This window comes from Ascaphus truei, chromosome 2, assembly GCF_040206685.1.
Source record: "Ascaphus truei isolate aAscTru1 chromosome 2, aAscTru1.hap1, whole genome shotgun sequence".
NCBI classification, from domain to species: Eukaryota; Metazoa; Chordata; class Amphibia; order Anura; family Ascaphidae; genus Ascaphus; species Ascaphus truei.
This window is the reverse complement of record NC_134484.1, coordinates 189,678,147-189,694,405: the sequence shown is the minus strand read 5'-3', so window position 1 is coordinate 189,694,405 and position 16,259 is coordinate 189,678,147. Positions and strand designations below refer to the sequence as shown.

At 44.3% G+C, this 16,259-nt stretch overlaps 1 protein-coding gene across 8 annotated transcripts in view; it reads right to left on the bottom strand.

Annotated features, from left to right (window-relative positions):
* The window catches only part of MAK (male germ cell associated kinase), a 63,081-nt gene extending 47,293 nt beyond the window's left edge, over positions 1 to 15,788 (bottom strand). For 4 of the 8 annotated variants that reach the window (XM_075585721.1, XM_075585714.1, XM_075585720.1 and 1 more), the window contains exon 1: positions 15,593 to 15,788. The gene's annotated coding sequence lies outside the window, so the exon portion shown is untranslated. Of the gene's footprint in view, positions 1 to 2,519; positions 2,620 to 3,564; positions 3,588 to 15,531 lie in introns of those variants that run through there. The other 4 variants (XM_075585718.1, XM_075585719.1, XM_075585715.1 and 1 more) reach the window with 4 other exon arrangements.
* Positions 15,789 to 16,259: the final 471 nt, after the last annotated feature.

Below are 16,259 nucleotides of genomic sequence, written 5' to 3'. Positions count from 1 at the left end.
CTTACCGCTGGCGTGCTGAGGCGCGCTGAGGCTCAGGGAAAGCGGGTGCTTTCCCTGGCCTTGCGGTTGCTTACCGCAAGCGCTCTCAGCAGCCGTCACGGGGCGGTCCTTGGGCAGTACGGGGGCAGTCCAGGGGCGGGCGCGTCACTGGCCGGGGGGCGGGCGCGTCACTGGCCGGGGGGCGGGCGCGTCACTGGCCGGGGGCGGGCCAGTGACGTCACGGAGCTGGTTCGCCCTCATTGGGCGAACCGCTCACGTGACCGGCCTGTCTCGCCGGCAAGCGGGGGAATTTTAAATTCCCCCAAGACCTGCGCTTCTGCAAGCGCGCGGAAGCGCAGGTGAGCCCCTACTAAAGCCGCTCTAATTGCGGATGTAGGGGCTCAGTGCTGAGCGGGAGCGCGCCTCAGCGCGCTTCCGCCAGCAAGCGCCAAACATGTCCGGGGCCTTATATAGAAATCAGAGGATGCTCAGTATATTAAAACTCATTAGATATGGCATTAAGAATTGTATTTAAAAAACTAAAAAAAAACGTAGTAAGTATTATCTAATACTACAAAACGGATGTATTAAAAAAAAAAAAACAAAAAAAAAACATACATGTAGGACATTGTTGGGATTGCTCCTTTAAGTATTTATCTTTATGGGGTAGAGGTGCTTCCTATATAGGCCCCTTTACTTTTGCTGGAGAGGGCAAGAGAAACACGTGTGCACAAAAAGGACCAACGCCAAGATACATGCTAATTTAACTCATTTAAATATACTTTGCATGTTATTATTATGCAACTGTGCTCCTTTTGTGCATAGGTGTCACTCAACGTGTAGTTTGAAGGTTGGTTTGGGGGGGATATATATATATAGAACTTGGGGACACGTGTAACATAGGATCTCTTTCTCTGAGAGGTTAGTTAAATTGTGGGTGCCAGCAGCATTAATAATGCAAGCTATGTATATACAGCAGTGGAAGCAGGCACACCATCAAATCATTTTGAAGATTTATTGAACGTTTTGTCTGTCTCTCCCTCTTTCCGTCACCCCCTCTCCGTGCAAAAGACCCAAAATACAGGTACAAATAGTGACAGCTCGAGTGTATGCATATATACACACACACACGATAGTACAGGGAAATTAACGAAAGGGACACTTGGCCCATCTACTTACTACAAAATAATCTTTAAAAAAAAAAAAAAAAAGGAAGAAGGTAGAAAGGGACCTGTTCCCTTTGTGCCCCATAATTAGCTGTACGGTTATCTGGGAATGTGCAGGAAATGTATGAGACAATAAAATAATAATGGAAAATACAAATAACAGTTTTTTGCGTTTATACAAAGGACATATTTGTTTAATATGTTAAATATAATAATAATAATATATATATATATATATATATATATATATATATATATATATATATATATATAATAATAATAATAATAAATACACACACACACACACACACATATATATACATACACACATACTGAAATGTTTGTCTGGCAGGATAATTATCTGTGGGGTTGTGCGTTTTGTGATTGGTTGTCTCGCCCTCCCATGGCTCTCGCTCTCATTGGCCTGCGGGGTGGGGTGACGTCACGGCCAGGGCTATGCAGGCCGTGACACTTACACCACTCTGATCCAGTGGCTACCCACACGCCTTGCACCGCCTGCGGACCCACATAAGTGAGCAAACCCCGTACCCGCCTCTCCCCCACCCGCCATCACTGACTGCACCCCGGCTCAAACCCCGCACCGCCGCCTCCCACACACCCGCCGCACTCACTACCTAACGCTGACTCACACCCCTGCACACCGCCATCACTGAGCAGTCGCCGCCCCACGCACCTGCCGCCTCACACACACACACACACACACACACACACACACACACACACCCTACCGCCCGCACTCACTACCGATCCGTCAGCCCACACTCCCCTGACACCCGCCGCATGACACCCGCTCACACCATAGCGGGACCCCCACCCACAACCCACACTCAACACCCAACCGCCGCCCGTACTGAACACCAACCCGCCGCCCGTACTGAACACCAACCTGCCATCCATTTCACATTTTTACATCCATTTTGTAACCTAAATCTACATTGTACTGTGGTGTGTTTACAATAAACCTTTGGTATACAACAACATGATATGACGTTTTCATACATCTTTTTTTTCAACATTATTATACAACCTTTCCGCAAAATGGTCAACCTATTGTTCCCCTATTTATAACTAATACTACCTATTACGCATTTACATCCCGGGCAACGCCGGGTATATCAGCTAGTATAGTATATATTATTTTCCTAACATTCCTATACTAGGCTATTGAAAATGAAGAAGTAATACATTTTAGCGATACATACAAATATTTAATAATTAGTTAATGAAAAGCATGTTGACTCTTTCAAGTGGCAACACCACAGCGTCAAATATGTAGGGGTTCATGTAATGAGTACCTACAACACTTTATAATTACCCAAAACAGCTAAAAACCGTAAGCAAAGATCTAAATACCTGAACAAAATGTAATATATCCTGGATAGGATGTATCCAATGAATAAAAATGAACTTGCTCCCCCAGCTGCTCTACCTATTCCAGACCCTTATAATCCAAGATATCACCGATTTACATAATAAGATTACGGACTTTATCTGAGCAGGGAGGAGACAGAGTAAAGAAACAGATCATGACACTGCCCGCTACTGCAGCAGGTCTGGCCCAGTCATGTTTGCTATCTTATAATAAGGCGGCACAAACAAGATAACTTATAGCTTGGTATGCAAACCTTGGTGATGGGTTAAATTAGTCAGATCTTCTAGACCCATTAAGGGTGGAAATGGCATTATGGGGTCCACTACCTGAACTACTACCCACAATAAGACACTCATTGAAATTTTGGGATGCCAATGGTCTGAGGCCGGGTCTCACGGCAAAGAGCTCCTCCATGGTCCCTGTATTAGGAAACCCTGAATATGGAAGGGACGGACATTCAGCTCTAGAGGTCTGCCGGGTACTCAAGATTTGAGAGGTAAGGCTAAAATTAAACCTCAGGAGTCCATGTTCCCAGAAGTGAGCCTCCAAGGCGAGAGAGTGTTTGTCAGATATATGCAGCTCAGAGACTTCTTAACCTGAAGAAGCCAGATTACAACTTGACCCCATTTGAGAACTTGTGCTTGTATTTCCAACATATCAAAAAAGGATTAATTACCACTTTATACAGCACCTTCCTAAACTTACATGCTCACGGAAAGCTTAAAATTCACGGTATAATGGGAGGAGGACCTGGGCTCTGAGTTGGACTCTGTTGAGTGGGAAGATATCCTGGGAGGCTACAGTGAAGCTTTTCCTTTGTACCTCAATTAAAAAGAATGGACAAAATCTTATACCGTTGGTACCGCACACCCACTAAATTGGCAGAAATGTAGGCCTAACCTGGCTCTTCTCTGCTGTGCCACAGAAAGTGCGGGGAACAGGCAACGTTATTACACATGTGGTGGGGGTGCCCTAGGATTGAACGGATATGGAGGTCAGTGCATGAATGGCACAGAGAATACTTACACAATAGAGATGGACCCTTTGGATGTTCCTGCTGTATAAACTAGTTCCAGGGTTGAACAAAGCAGAAAATAAACTTAACTCATATAGCCACAGCTTCTAGACATGGGATAGCATTGTACTGGATAAAGCCGACAATCCTGACATTAACACAAATACGGGATAAGATCTGCTTCTCATGTCAAATGGAAAAGCTAACCAGCCTAGTGAATGATACACACCATAAGCTCATTAGTATCTGGAAGCCATGGTTTCAATATTGCAGAAATGTACGAATTCCTCCCCCACTCACATATTAAGACAGCTAAAGACCACCCCCCCATAGGGTGTTCAGGGGTCAAGGAATGTGGTTGAGGCTCATCTCGGCACGACCACAATAATTGGAACTGGTCTGGGACGGGCCTGAGAACTGGCCTGGCCGGGTCATGATCACCTGAAGTGATGTAAATATTCTCACCAAAGTCTTGCAGCAAGGCGCCTTAGGACAAAAAGGTGTATAACGATATAGAAACTAGATGTAATTTAATTAAAATAATTAGCCTCACTTTTTCATTCAGTACCATTATTACCCTTTCCCCCCTATTTTTTTCCTGTACTCACACAACCCTACACATAAATACATTAAAATACAAGTTAAAAAAAAAAAAAAAAAAACACAACAAAAACACGTTGACAATGTTTTTTCCAAGTGTAGCCTCTGTCTTTCTATATTTTACAGTCACATTAGTTCACATACCCTGTTGATCGGACAGGGTATTTGTACAATAATCTTTCGTTGGAGTTCTGGAGTCAAACAGATGCAATGGCTGCTTCTTACAGTTACTGTGTTACAATGCAGGGGGATCTCATTCTTTCCTCTGGCTGTTACAATGCAGGGGGATCTCTTTCTTTCCTCTGGTTGTTAAATCCTGATATATCTCCTCTGAACTGTGCAGTGCTCCCTGAGGTGTCACAGTACTATGGTGGATTTTGCTGGACAGTACAGTCTCCTCACTCCATGGATCTGGCAGGCCCTTGCAGAGTGTCCTGCAGCAGCCTCACCTTATCAAAACAAACTTCCACACCAGTCCCCTCAGCAATCCCTTTCCAGCTGTCATTCCTCTGGCTGAGCACAGTCACATGGTCCAGTGGAATGTAATTCTTAAAGGGGCCATGTCCTGTGCTGATAGACACAGGGCAGGCCTGTCGAACTCCAGTCCTCGAGGGCCACAAACAAGTCAGGTTTCAGGATATCCCTACTTCAGCACAGCTGGCTCAATTAGTGGCTCAGTCATACATATGACAAGAAAAAACACATATGCATCCCAGCCACATCTTGCTTTTCAATATATTGCTTGAACTTTGAGTTCAACTCTGCAATATATGGTTTAAATCACGCCTCGTGTACACCCAAATAGGCAAAGGGTTACACAAGTATTACTTTTCCTGAAAGGTAAAACAATAATATGGATGGATACATATGGAGGGGCACACATGGATGCTCTGAGACCTTTAAACATGTATTTCGACATACCTCGTTTCATAGGAAGAAAAAAAGAAAAGAGCACAATAGTGAAGCAAGTTCACAACACAGGGCTTTTAGCTATAAATGGTGAGATATGCACTTACATGTCAGTGCCTATTACAGGCATGTAATGGTATCTTTAAGCGTCCTCACCACCATGAAGTCATCACAATTTTCAAAGAACTACTTTTTCAAAATTCTGTTGATGTAAAATATCAGGAATATGATTTCACACAACAGGTTTAAAACATGGGCACAGACCAGTTCATGATGTTCCGCAACCTCCGGTGTCCGCGACAGTCACTTGCCGAACTTATCGGCGTTCTATGTCACTTCCGGTTCCTGGGGCTTCAATGAAACTGGTCCTCCCGGCAACCCTACGATACGATACTTACCCCTGACAAAGACGAATCACCGTTGAAACACGTAGGGTTGCCGGGAGGACCTGTTTCATTGAAGTCCCAGGAACCGGAAGTGACATAGAACGCCGATAAGTTCGGCAAGTGACTGTCGCGGACACCGGAGGTTGCGGAACATCATGAACTGGTCTGTGCCCATGTTTTAAACCTGTTGTGTGAAATTATATTCCTGATATTTTACATCAACAGAATTTTTAAAAAGAAGTTCTTTGAAAATTGTGATGACTTCATGGTGGTGAGGACGCTTAAAGATACCATTACATGCCTGTAATAGGCACTGAAATGTAAGTGCATATCTCACCATTTATAGCTAAAAACACTGTGTTGTGAACTTGCTTCACTATTGTGCTCTTTTTCTTCTTCTTTTCTTCTTATGATTATCTTGGACATCTATTGCTGCTGGGAATTGGGAACAATTTCGACTTTTCACGCTGCACCACATCTACCCCTTTTTTTCAAGTTTGGACTTTATTTAGTTAGAGCGCTTCCTATTTTGTTGTATATGTATTTCGACATCAAAATATTATTCTGTCCTGTGAGTGTCAGCATGTATCTATGGGAGTGGGTAGAACAGGTAGGTATGTATCTAAAGGAGTGGGTATAAAAGGAGTTACATATTATATTAGGGATCGACCCACTTGTGCCCATGTTTACTAAGTGATGCTACTCATTACACGTTCTGGCACCAGAAGACACCTTATGGCCCATTTAAATGAATGGGCCGGGAGACACATTGCAGCCCACACAAGTGAATGGGTTGTAAAATATATTGTGGAATAGCCTTGTTTAGTAAACATGAGCCTCTATCTGCAACCGTCTCCCCTCTTTATGTCAAGCCCTCTGAATAGCCAGCAGTGACTAATGTAAGATTAATCAGTTTCCTACATTTGATATACTAGTGTAGCCAACTCCCCTTGGACTACTAATTCCCTGGCCCCTCCAACACTGTAAGTCCCAGTAAAGAGTGGGCAGTGTTGGGAGTAGATTATGCAGGGCCTGTTATATTGTTCTGTGTGCATTATTAATAAAGTTCAGGAATAGCCTGTTATTGTAAGGGGGGCTAGGAGTATAGGAGGCCGGCTTACAAGCCACTCCCATGGGAAGGAGGGGGTTTCCTCTAGAGGTTTGAGTGTAATATGATTTCTGGGCTGCCCTTCAGAGTATGAGGATACAGTAGAGAGCCTCTCCCCAGTGGGAGCAGGCTGAGGCCTTGCCTGACTAGGGGGTAAGGTATCTAAGAATAGGATATTCAAGGCCTCAAGTCTGGATATTGCATTCAGGAAGTGTAACCTGTATACCATAATGCTGTACCAATAAACCCCAGTTATCCCAAATCTCGTGTGATAATTGAAGTATGCTGACCACCCTAAGAAGACGTGCCCCTGAGGTCCATCCTGGTCGCACCAGGATCCTCTTGGGCTGGAGTCGCTGCCACAACTGAGAAACCACCCGTGAGCCTGTCCTGATGTCCTCCCCACACCATCGTGGAGCTCTCCAGCCTCCTGTTTACCAGCTAAATATGCCCCAGCACCAGATTACACTGGTAGCGACCCAATCTCACATAGGAAGGGGGAAAGGTGTTACACTTGATACAGCTTCAAGAAACAAACTTATTTTTTTTGCTGTGGACTTAACAGTATAACAAACTTTATCACTGAGTACTGTAGCTATTTTACAAGGAACTGGGAAGCTAAAGGTGACATGTAAAATAAAAGACAGATGGACTCATAGCACTTTACATTCCAGATCCAACAATAGATATTGCAGAGTTCTCGTAACAATTCAAGTCTTTAATGAAACAAAGTGCTTTAAAAAGAAGAGTATGTTTAATCTATGCGGCCTTAAAATGGGGTGTGCTATTTAGTGTGCTAAATAGGGCACGCAAATCCCACTGCTAACAGACTGTTTATTAGTGACACACTAAACATTAAACCGCTTTACCCAAGATTATGGAGGAATTAGCCAGAGGACATATAGAGGGCTCTGTAGCATTGGCTCCAAGAATATTATTAACAGGCAGATCTGCTTTTAACATTTCTTGCTCTTTTTTCATAAAATCTTTGGAGGATTTTTTTTCTTTTAACAATTTGACTTTGCAGCAGCCTCTGGTATTTAACTAAGAAAATGCCTTTTACGTGTTTATTTTCTCTTACTCGGGTAAAAGATATAGTAACAGTGCTGCATTCCAAAGTATAACAAGATTTTGTGTTTTTTTTTTTACATTTTATAGGGCAGCTACTATCAGGTTTTCTTTCCTTCCATTAAAAAAACAATTATCATACACGGATGGAAAAGGACGGAGGGACATCAGAATAGCATCTACAAGACGCAAAGCTGAGGTTTACATTAAATTAAGACATTTACATCATTAAAGTAACTAACCATTTACTGGCCTACTCATAACTCTCAGAAAATTCAGCATTTTTCTACATTCTCCATGAAAAAGTTAATGTGATATGAGAGACAGAGACAGAGAGAGGAGAGACAGAGAGACAGAGAGACACAGAGACAGAGAGACAGAGAGACAGAGAGACAGAGAGACAGAGAGACAGAGAGACAGAGAGACAGAGAGACAGAGAGACAGAGAGACAGAGAGACAGAGAGACAGAGAGACAGAGAGACAGAGAGACAGAGAGACAGAGACAGAGAGACAGAGAGACAGAGAGACAGAGAGACACAGAGACACAGAGACACAGAGACACAGAGACACAGAGACACAGAGAATATAAATATAGTGACGGAGTCACTGTCCTTCTGGACTAGAGAGCTAGCAGAGTGGATAGGTTCCAGTGTACATGAGGTTAAATTCCTCTAAGGGAGCTTGCTGCACCTGGTACTAATTAAGACAGCACTCCTAAGTGAAGGTTTAAAAGGCAGGAAGTAGCCTGCACAAGAGAGACTGCTTTTCCCCAGCAAGGGGGGAGATTGATTTTCTCCAAGGATGGAAGGACACTGGCTGTTCTGGTTCCCCAGCCTTGAAGGAAGCACAGCTGCTGGGACCAGCCGTGAACCCCACCCGGGATAAAGATTTACACGGGCTGGACACAGCCTGCTCCCCGGAACCGGCGCTCCTGTTTGCTGTTGGACCTACACAGAGACCCTAGGATAGGAATCCCCTACAATACAAAAAAACAAATCAATAAGACTCTGTAATGTTAAAAGACTGTTTGCTTGCATAAAAGATAGTACAGGCATACCCCGCATTAACGTACGCAATGGGACCAGAGCATGTATGTAAAGCGAAAAAATACTTAAAGTGAAGCACTACCTTTTTTCCCACTTATCGATGCATGTACTGTTCTGCAATCGTCATATACGGGCATAACTGATGTAAATAACACATGTGTAACAGGCTCTATAGTCTCCCCGCTTGCGCACAGCTTCGGTACAGGTATGGAGCTGGTATTGCTGTTCAGGACGTGCTGACAGGCGCATGCGTGAGTTGACATTAACATTTGCCTATTGGTCGATATGTACTTACTAGCGAGTGTACTTAAAGTGAGTGTCCTTAAACCGGGGTATGCCTGTATATGTTTTGGGCTGGGAACCAGTTTAGCTGCCCAGCACCATTAGAAAGGGCCACAGCAAAGTTTAGTTAGTTTCCTTATAGGGAATAGGTTTCTTTTTATGATTTTGTTTTCTTAAAGGCACAGTGTACCCGTGGTTTAAGGAAAAATAAACCGCTGAAGGTTTAGGGCCGAGTGCCTCGTTTGTGTGTGTGTGTGTGTGTACACACACACACACACACACACACACACACACACACACACACACACACACACACACACGTCCTTTTCTACAAATTTAACCCTAGAAGACTGTCGCAAAGAGCCTGGGCAAATGGCAGCGCTACATAAAGGAAGGCGTTTGCCACAATACATACATGCACACACCGTTATTAGAAGCAAGATGTGTTACAGAGCACAATCTCTATTATTAGCAAAGCAATGGTCTGACTTATCGTATCTCATAGACAACGAATAGAAGGATTAACTTGCTTATTGGCAGTGATGTATCGAGGAGCAGGCATTGCTCTATGTATGCGCTATTCAAGACATTGAGATAGATGATGTTGCAACAGTTTAAAAACAGCATAATTCAAGTTTTATTTTCCCAAACAGGAGTCCTGTTAATAAGACTGTTAGTATGCTTATTACCCAACCTCACAAATCATTATCATTCCCTCACCAACTATTCTCTCCTCCACACCATCCTATCCCTCATCCACCCCATAGCACGATCACCTCCCTGCTACTCATCCTCCTTCCACTCCCTTCCTACCCGCGAAGCTCTGCCCCACCCATCCCTCCTTCTCAATTCTGTCCTCACCACCCCCATCCCCCCACACAATCTAACCTCCACTCATGTCAAATCCAGTAACCTCATATACCTTTCACCTCCCCATCTACTTGAGCACATTGTTCACAACTAACTTTCCACCTTCATCCACCCCATTCCCTCCTTCCCATTGTCAAGTCTGGCTTCTGTCCCTTACACTCTACTGAAACTGCCCTCCTCGCCACCTACAACTTTCTCTTCTAAGCTTGTCACTCCAAACTTTCCTCTATCCTCCTCCTCAACCTCTCTTCAGCCTTTGACACTGTCCATCAATTAACTCATCTCCACCCTCACCAATCTTGACATCAATCCTATCCCTCCTACTGTGGCTACTCACCGTCAACAATTCATATTCTCCGTCCACCAGCCTCCAAGTGGGCGCTCCCCAAGGCTTGGAAATTGGCCCTCTTCTCTTTACCCTCTACACTGCCCCCCTCTTTGACATCTCCTCCCATGGAATCAATGTCCATTTTTGGCAGATATCATCCAAATCTAGTTCTCCTTCCCGCTATTCTCACTCAAACGTTCTACCTGTACCTTTGCCTACTTTCTGCAATTTCCATCTGGATGTCCTCCCACTTTCTACAAAGTCCTCTACTTTCCTGTTCCTCCTCCCTCCTACCCTCCTGAATATCCACCATCTCCTTTCCTCTATGCCCATCACATGAAATGTTCCATATAGAACCCCACCATTGTTTTACTAACTAATGTACAGCGCCCTGGATAAGGGCACTATATAAATGTTCTTATACGTAAATGCTTTGGAAGATAGTCCAGTTCATGTAAAAAATATATAATAATAATAATAATGTGGGTTGATTAAGAGATTATTACCAGGTTCAGAATATAAAAAGAAAGCTTCACAACGATTGGCTCAAAATGCTATTCTGTTTTTTCAAATATCTGTCCAAGCAGATAATAGTATGAAACCAAAGTGATACTTTGGTTATGTTATTGTTCATGTATGTGAGAGGAATTGATGACACTTCTGGAGAAGGCCGAGGAAGCCAAATTAAATAACAGCTCTAATGCTATCACTTTCACTTGTCCAGAGGCCAGCATCATGCTAAAAAACTAAAGAATGAGTGGCGCTCCTTGGCAGGGAAGGAGGTACCGTAATCACCTTCTAAGGCCCAGATTCACTAAGCTCCGAGAAGGGGTATGGTATCTCGATCCCATGTAAACTGCTATTGACTTCACTGACAATCAATGCGAGATTGAGCTCTGATACGCCAAATCAAAGCTTAGTGAATCTTCCTCTGAGGGGCTTATTGCCTACAGTATTGTCCAAACCGGCATATCGCACAGCAATTGGCCGAAAACTCCTACTGACGTGTATTTGAAAAACATAGCATGAGCCCCTTAATCTTTTTAAATTTTTTATAACAGATTTTTATTGGTTTTTAAAACAGGACAGGAACACAGCTTACTTCCATTGTTTTATGAGCCTCAGTCTTAAGAGTCGTCACCTTTGTCAGTCTGCAGCTAAAGCTCTAATGCATGCACTCCTCTCCTTTCTTGACTATGGCAACCTTCTACTGACTGGTCTTCCTGTCTTACAATGATCCAGCACTTTGCTGCAAGAACTGTCTCGACCTCCCTCCTCCTGTATTCACTTTGCTGATTTCCCCTTTAATTCTTACAAATACAATACAAATGTCTCTGCTCGCTTTCAAATGTACTTCTCTGCCGCCGGGATTTAGCCGCCACTCACCTCGCCACAGGGACATCTCGCTGCTGGCCATTTCACCGCCAAGGTAAGCACCTACCCTTCCCTAAAAATGAATAATACTAAACACTACCCCCTACCTTAAAAACCTTAACCTCTTACCCTAAACCCCATACCCTAAAAACCTTAACCCTTTCTTTTAATTCCCTACCCTAAAAACCCAACCTCTTACCCTAAAACCCCGATCCTTAACCCCCTACCCGAACTGCTAAAACCCCTTAAATGAACTTAACTTGTTGGCGAAACGGTCAGCTGCTGAGTGTCCAGCAGTGGAGTGGCTGCGGCGACGGGTCACACGGTGGCCAAATCCCGGTGGCAACTTGGATGCTGTAAGATGGTCGTGACCAACTGTCCGATTCCGTTTTACTATTTGCTCCAGGTCATCTGCTTTCTACCCTTTCTATCTCCGCTGTGCTTTCAGGCTTAGAACCTTTCGTCACTCATTGCACCTTTTGCCAAACTCATGTCTCCCGCCATCTTGAAGACCTTACTGAAAACTTACCCTTTTTGAAGCAGCAACTCTGGTTACAACTACTTCCCCCCCCCCCCCCCCATTTCCTGAACCGAGGGGTCTCCCCAAATGCATGAGTAGTCCCCTGACTTCCAGGACCCCCACCCCTTTCTTTCCAAAGCAGCAAGCCAGGGGTAGACCTACTGTCCACTGGGTAATGGCAATAATAGGGTAGAGGCTGAGCACATCAATTAAAATAGGGCTAGAGGCAGACACTAGTAAAACATATTATTTATTGTGCATAATAGCAAAAATGGACAAGGGTGTCCTCTGATGCGTTTCTCGCCTGGTAGGCGTCAGAGGACCCCTTTGTCCATTTTTGCACAATACATAATATATGTTTTACTAGTACCTGCCTCCAGCCCTATTTTAATTGCTGTGCTCAGCTTCTACCCTATTTTTGCCATTATCCCTCTTGGGCTGAAGCACGCCATTGCCGAGACCCAGACAGACTACACAATCGTGAGTTTGCTCATTTACTCCGACTGCAACGGGACTTTCCTCCAATAGCCAGTGTGTTCACACACCCCTGCTCCCGCTACACGGACCGACCGGAAGATATCTGGGCACCTTCGCAGGGTAAGTTCTGTGGTTAGTGGACTTATCCGTAGGTTGCTCGGCTTCGGTCTCCCATATGTCGGGTTTTTCCTGTGTGGCATATCAGGTGAGCTGGATAGTATACATACACACGTGATTGGGCATTATGGATGGATTATAGTCACCATTATCATTATACTGCTTATGGTTCTGGACTTTTACTTTATACAGTTATTCCACACACTGTTGTATTGGAAGCCCCATTCAGGGGATTCGTTTCCCATTTGTCTTGTCCACTGGGTAAACAATATGGCCGCCGGAGTCGAGGCTCACTCCAGTGGCCATTAGAAAAGCTGAAATGTCATTGGGAAATGTTGCCGCTTTCTAATGTGACCCGAGTGGCCATGTTTGTTGTCTGCCACCATGTTTGTTGGTTTTTTGTGTGCTAAACCCGGCACAAATAATATTAAAAAAAAAAAACAACAATTATCTCCGGATCAGAGGACAACTGATCACCTGTTGGGGACCTCCCTGGGTTCAGGTAAGAAAACAAAAAACAAAACAAGCAGCCACAAATGCTGCTTTAAGGAAGTGTTCATATATATTAACCACTGCTCATATGACATGCACATTCTTTCCTCTAATCCCTGTACTATTAATCAATGCACTCATGTACTCCTATTGACTTTGTAAATCTCAGGAAATCCAACTTGATTCATTTCCATTTCATATACACTTCTAACAATATCTTTTCACTCTATTTCCCTGAATTAGGTCTAGTCCAGGGGTGGCCAATTCCAGTCCTCAAGGGCTCACAACAGGTCAGGTTATAAGGATATCCGTGCTTCAGTCCAAGTAGGTCAGTCAGAATGACTGAGCCACTGATTCAGCCACCTGTGCTGAAGCAGGGATATCCTTAAAACCTGACCTGTTGGTGGCCCTTGAGGACTAGTGTTGGCCACCCCTGGTCTAGTATAAGACTTCATACATGGTCAGTTCTATATAAATAAAAGCATACCTACATTTTTGCTGTAATAATGACACTACTCAAACTTTGATTTAGTGCTCTACAGTATATTGATTTAGCTGTGAAAATTGCAGGACTCCAAATTTTTTCAGAGGAATAAAATGGGCTACATGTAATTTTAAATGGTGTGATGTTCCTAAAGAGACCACACATGTTACAATGACGAGATTTCTTAAAGTACACCAATATCTTTCCTTACATGGCACTGTTGTGTGGGCAGATCTACAACAACACGAGCCCCATAGAGCTTACAATCTATTTTTGGTGATTGAGACACAAGGAGAAGAAATTATTTCGTCAGGTTAATAAGAGAGCTGACATTTGGATTTAAACCAGGTTCAGTGGCATCAAAGCCTGTGCTAACCTTGTACTACGCCTTTCTCTATAAAAAAAAAAAAAAAAATGATACATATTATTTGTAGATAAATCAGTCATTAATGCAACTGTATAATAATAATTACTGTACCACCTAATAATTTATTAATCATTTATTAACGATACTAAACGCTGTAATTTCCATGAACAGCATCTCTCGACCTGTATAATGAATCCACTTATAGTTAGATGTCTGTATCTATACACTGTTCTCTAAATAAGGCTACCTATTATGTATTAATAGATGATTCAATCAATACTTATTGATAACCCATTGACTTGTTATTGTTAAACAAATCTCCAATTATCTATATCTGTATCTATCCCTTTACACCGTCATTTCATAAATTAGCATAGTAGATACGGATACACACAGCTATAGATAGATGTGTGACATGTATATATTATATACACACACACACACACACACACACACACACACACACACACACACTTTCACTGCCTCTGGTTAAAGTTACTGTAAATGATATCAGTCGGCAAGTAGTGTATACATAAACAGCGTATCATATAATCAGATATAATATTGTGTGTGTGTATGTGTGTATATCACACAGAACAAATGTCCTGCATGCTAGATGTGAGTGATGTATTAGGGTGATATCACAGTGTAATAAATGACTATTCTTATCACAAATCGAGGTCACACTCAAATCTCTGTGTCTCCCTCTCCTCACACTCACCTCCCTCTCTCTGTGTGTGTCTCTCCTCTCACTCACCTCTGTGTCTCCCTCTCCTCACACTCACCTCCCTCTCTCTGTGTGTGTGTCTCTCCTCTCTCCTCACACTCACCTCTGTCTCCCTCTCCTCACACTCACCTCCCTCTCTGTGTGTGTGTGTGTCTCTCCTCACACTCACCTCTCTGTGTGTCTCCCTCTCCTCACACTCACCTCCCTCTCTGTGTGTGTGTGTGTGTGTCTCTCTCCTCTCTCCTCACACTCACCTCTCTGTGTCTCCCTCTCCTCCCTCTCTGTGTGTGTGTGTGTGTGTGTGTCTCTCCTCACACTCACCTCTCTGTGTGTCTCCCTCTCCTCACACTCACCTCCCTCTCTGTGTGTGTGTGTGTGTGTCTCTCTCCTCTCTCCTCACACTCACCTCTCTGTGTCTCCCTCTCCTCCCTCTGTGTGTGTGTGTGTGTGTGTGTGTGTGTGTCTCTCCTCACACTCACCTCTCTGTGTCTCCCTCTCCTCACACTCACCTCCCTCTCTCTGTGTGTGTGTGTGTGTGTCTCTCCTCTCACTCACCTCTCTGTGTCTCCCTCTCCTCACACTCACCTCCCTCTCTCTGTGTGTGTGTCTCTCCTCTCACTCACCTCTCTGTGTCTCCCTCTCCTCACACTCACCTCCCTCTGTGTGTGTGTGTCTCTCTCCTCACACTCACCTCTGTGTCTCCCTCTCCTCACACTCACCTCCCCTCTCTCTCTGTGTGTATGTCTCTCTCCTCACACTCACCTCTCTGTGTCTCCCTCTCCTCACACTCACCTCCCTCTCTGTGTGTGCGTTTCTCTCTCACCTCTTTCTCTTTCCTCACACTCACGTCTCTCTGTCTCCCTCTGTGTGTCTCTCTCCCTCACCTCTCACTGGTCTCGGGGTTCCCCGGGTCACGTGATCTCCGGAGTGTTCTCTGGCTCCGCCGGGTCTCTCTCGGTCTCCGTCTCCCTCCTTGTGTGACACTCGTCACCCTGGCAACAGCAGGCGGAGCTCGAGCGCACGGGGATGAGGTCAGGACTGAGGAGGAAATAAACTAGGTCTCAAGACAGGTGCGAGGGGCGGGTCCAAGAGGCATGACTGGCAGGCGGGCTCCATGGGTATGGCAGCAAGGGGCGTGGCTTTGAATGCTTGAAAGGCAGCCGGGTTATTAACGTGTTAGGATAACAGGGCGGGGACTGTGTGAAGTGACTATGGGGTGAGCGGAGCTGTGTGACTGACAGCTCTGCGGAATAGGGATAGAAGCAGGGGGCGGGGCTTTGAGTTAGTGACATTATTGCTGCTGAAGCTAGAGCTGAGGGGCGGGGCTAGGAAGTTGTGACGTAATAGATCGCGTAATAAAAATAATAGTAGTTAGCTGTGTGATGAGGTAATCTCTCCCTGATTTGGAGTCAGTCTCAGGGAGTTTTTTTTTTTGTTTTTTTTTTAGCACAAGCAGCAGACTTAAATCAGATTTAAAAATGGGAGGTCACTGATTTAAATAAGTATTTTAGTATTGGCATTTTTTTGGCTCAGAAACCCCAAACCTGACTG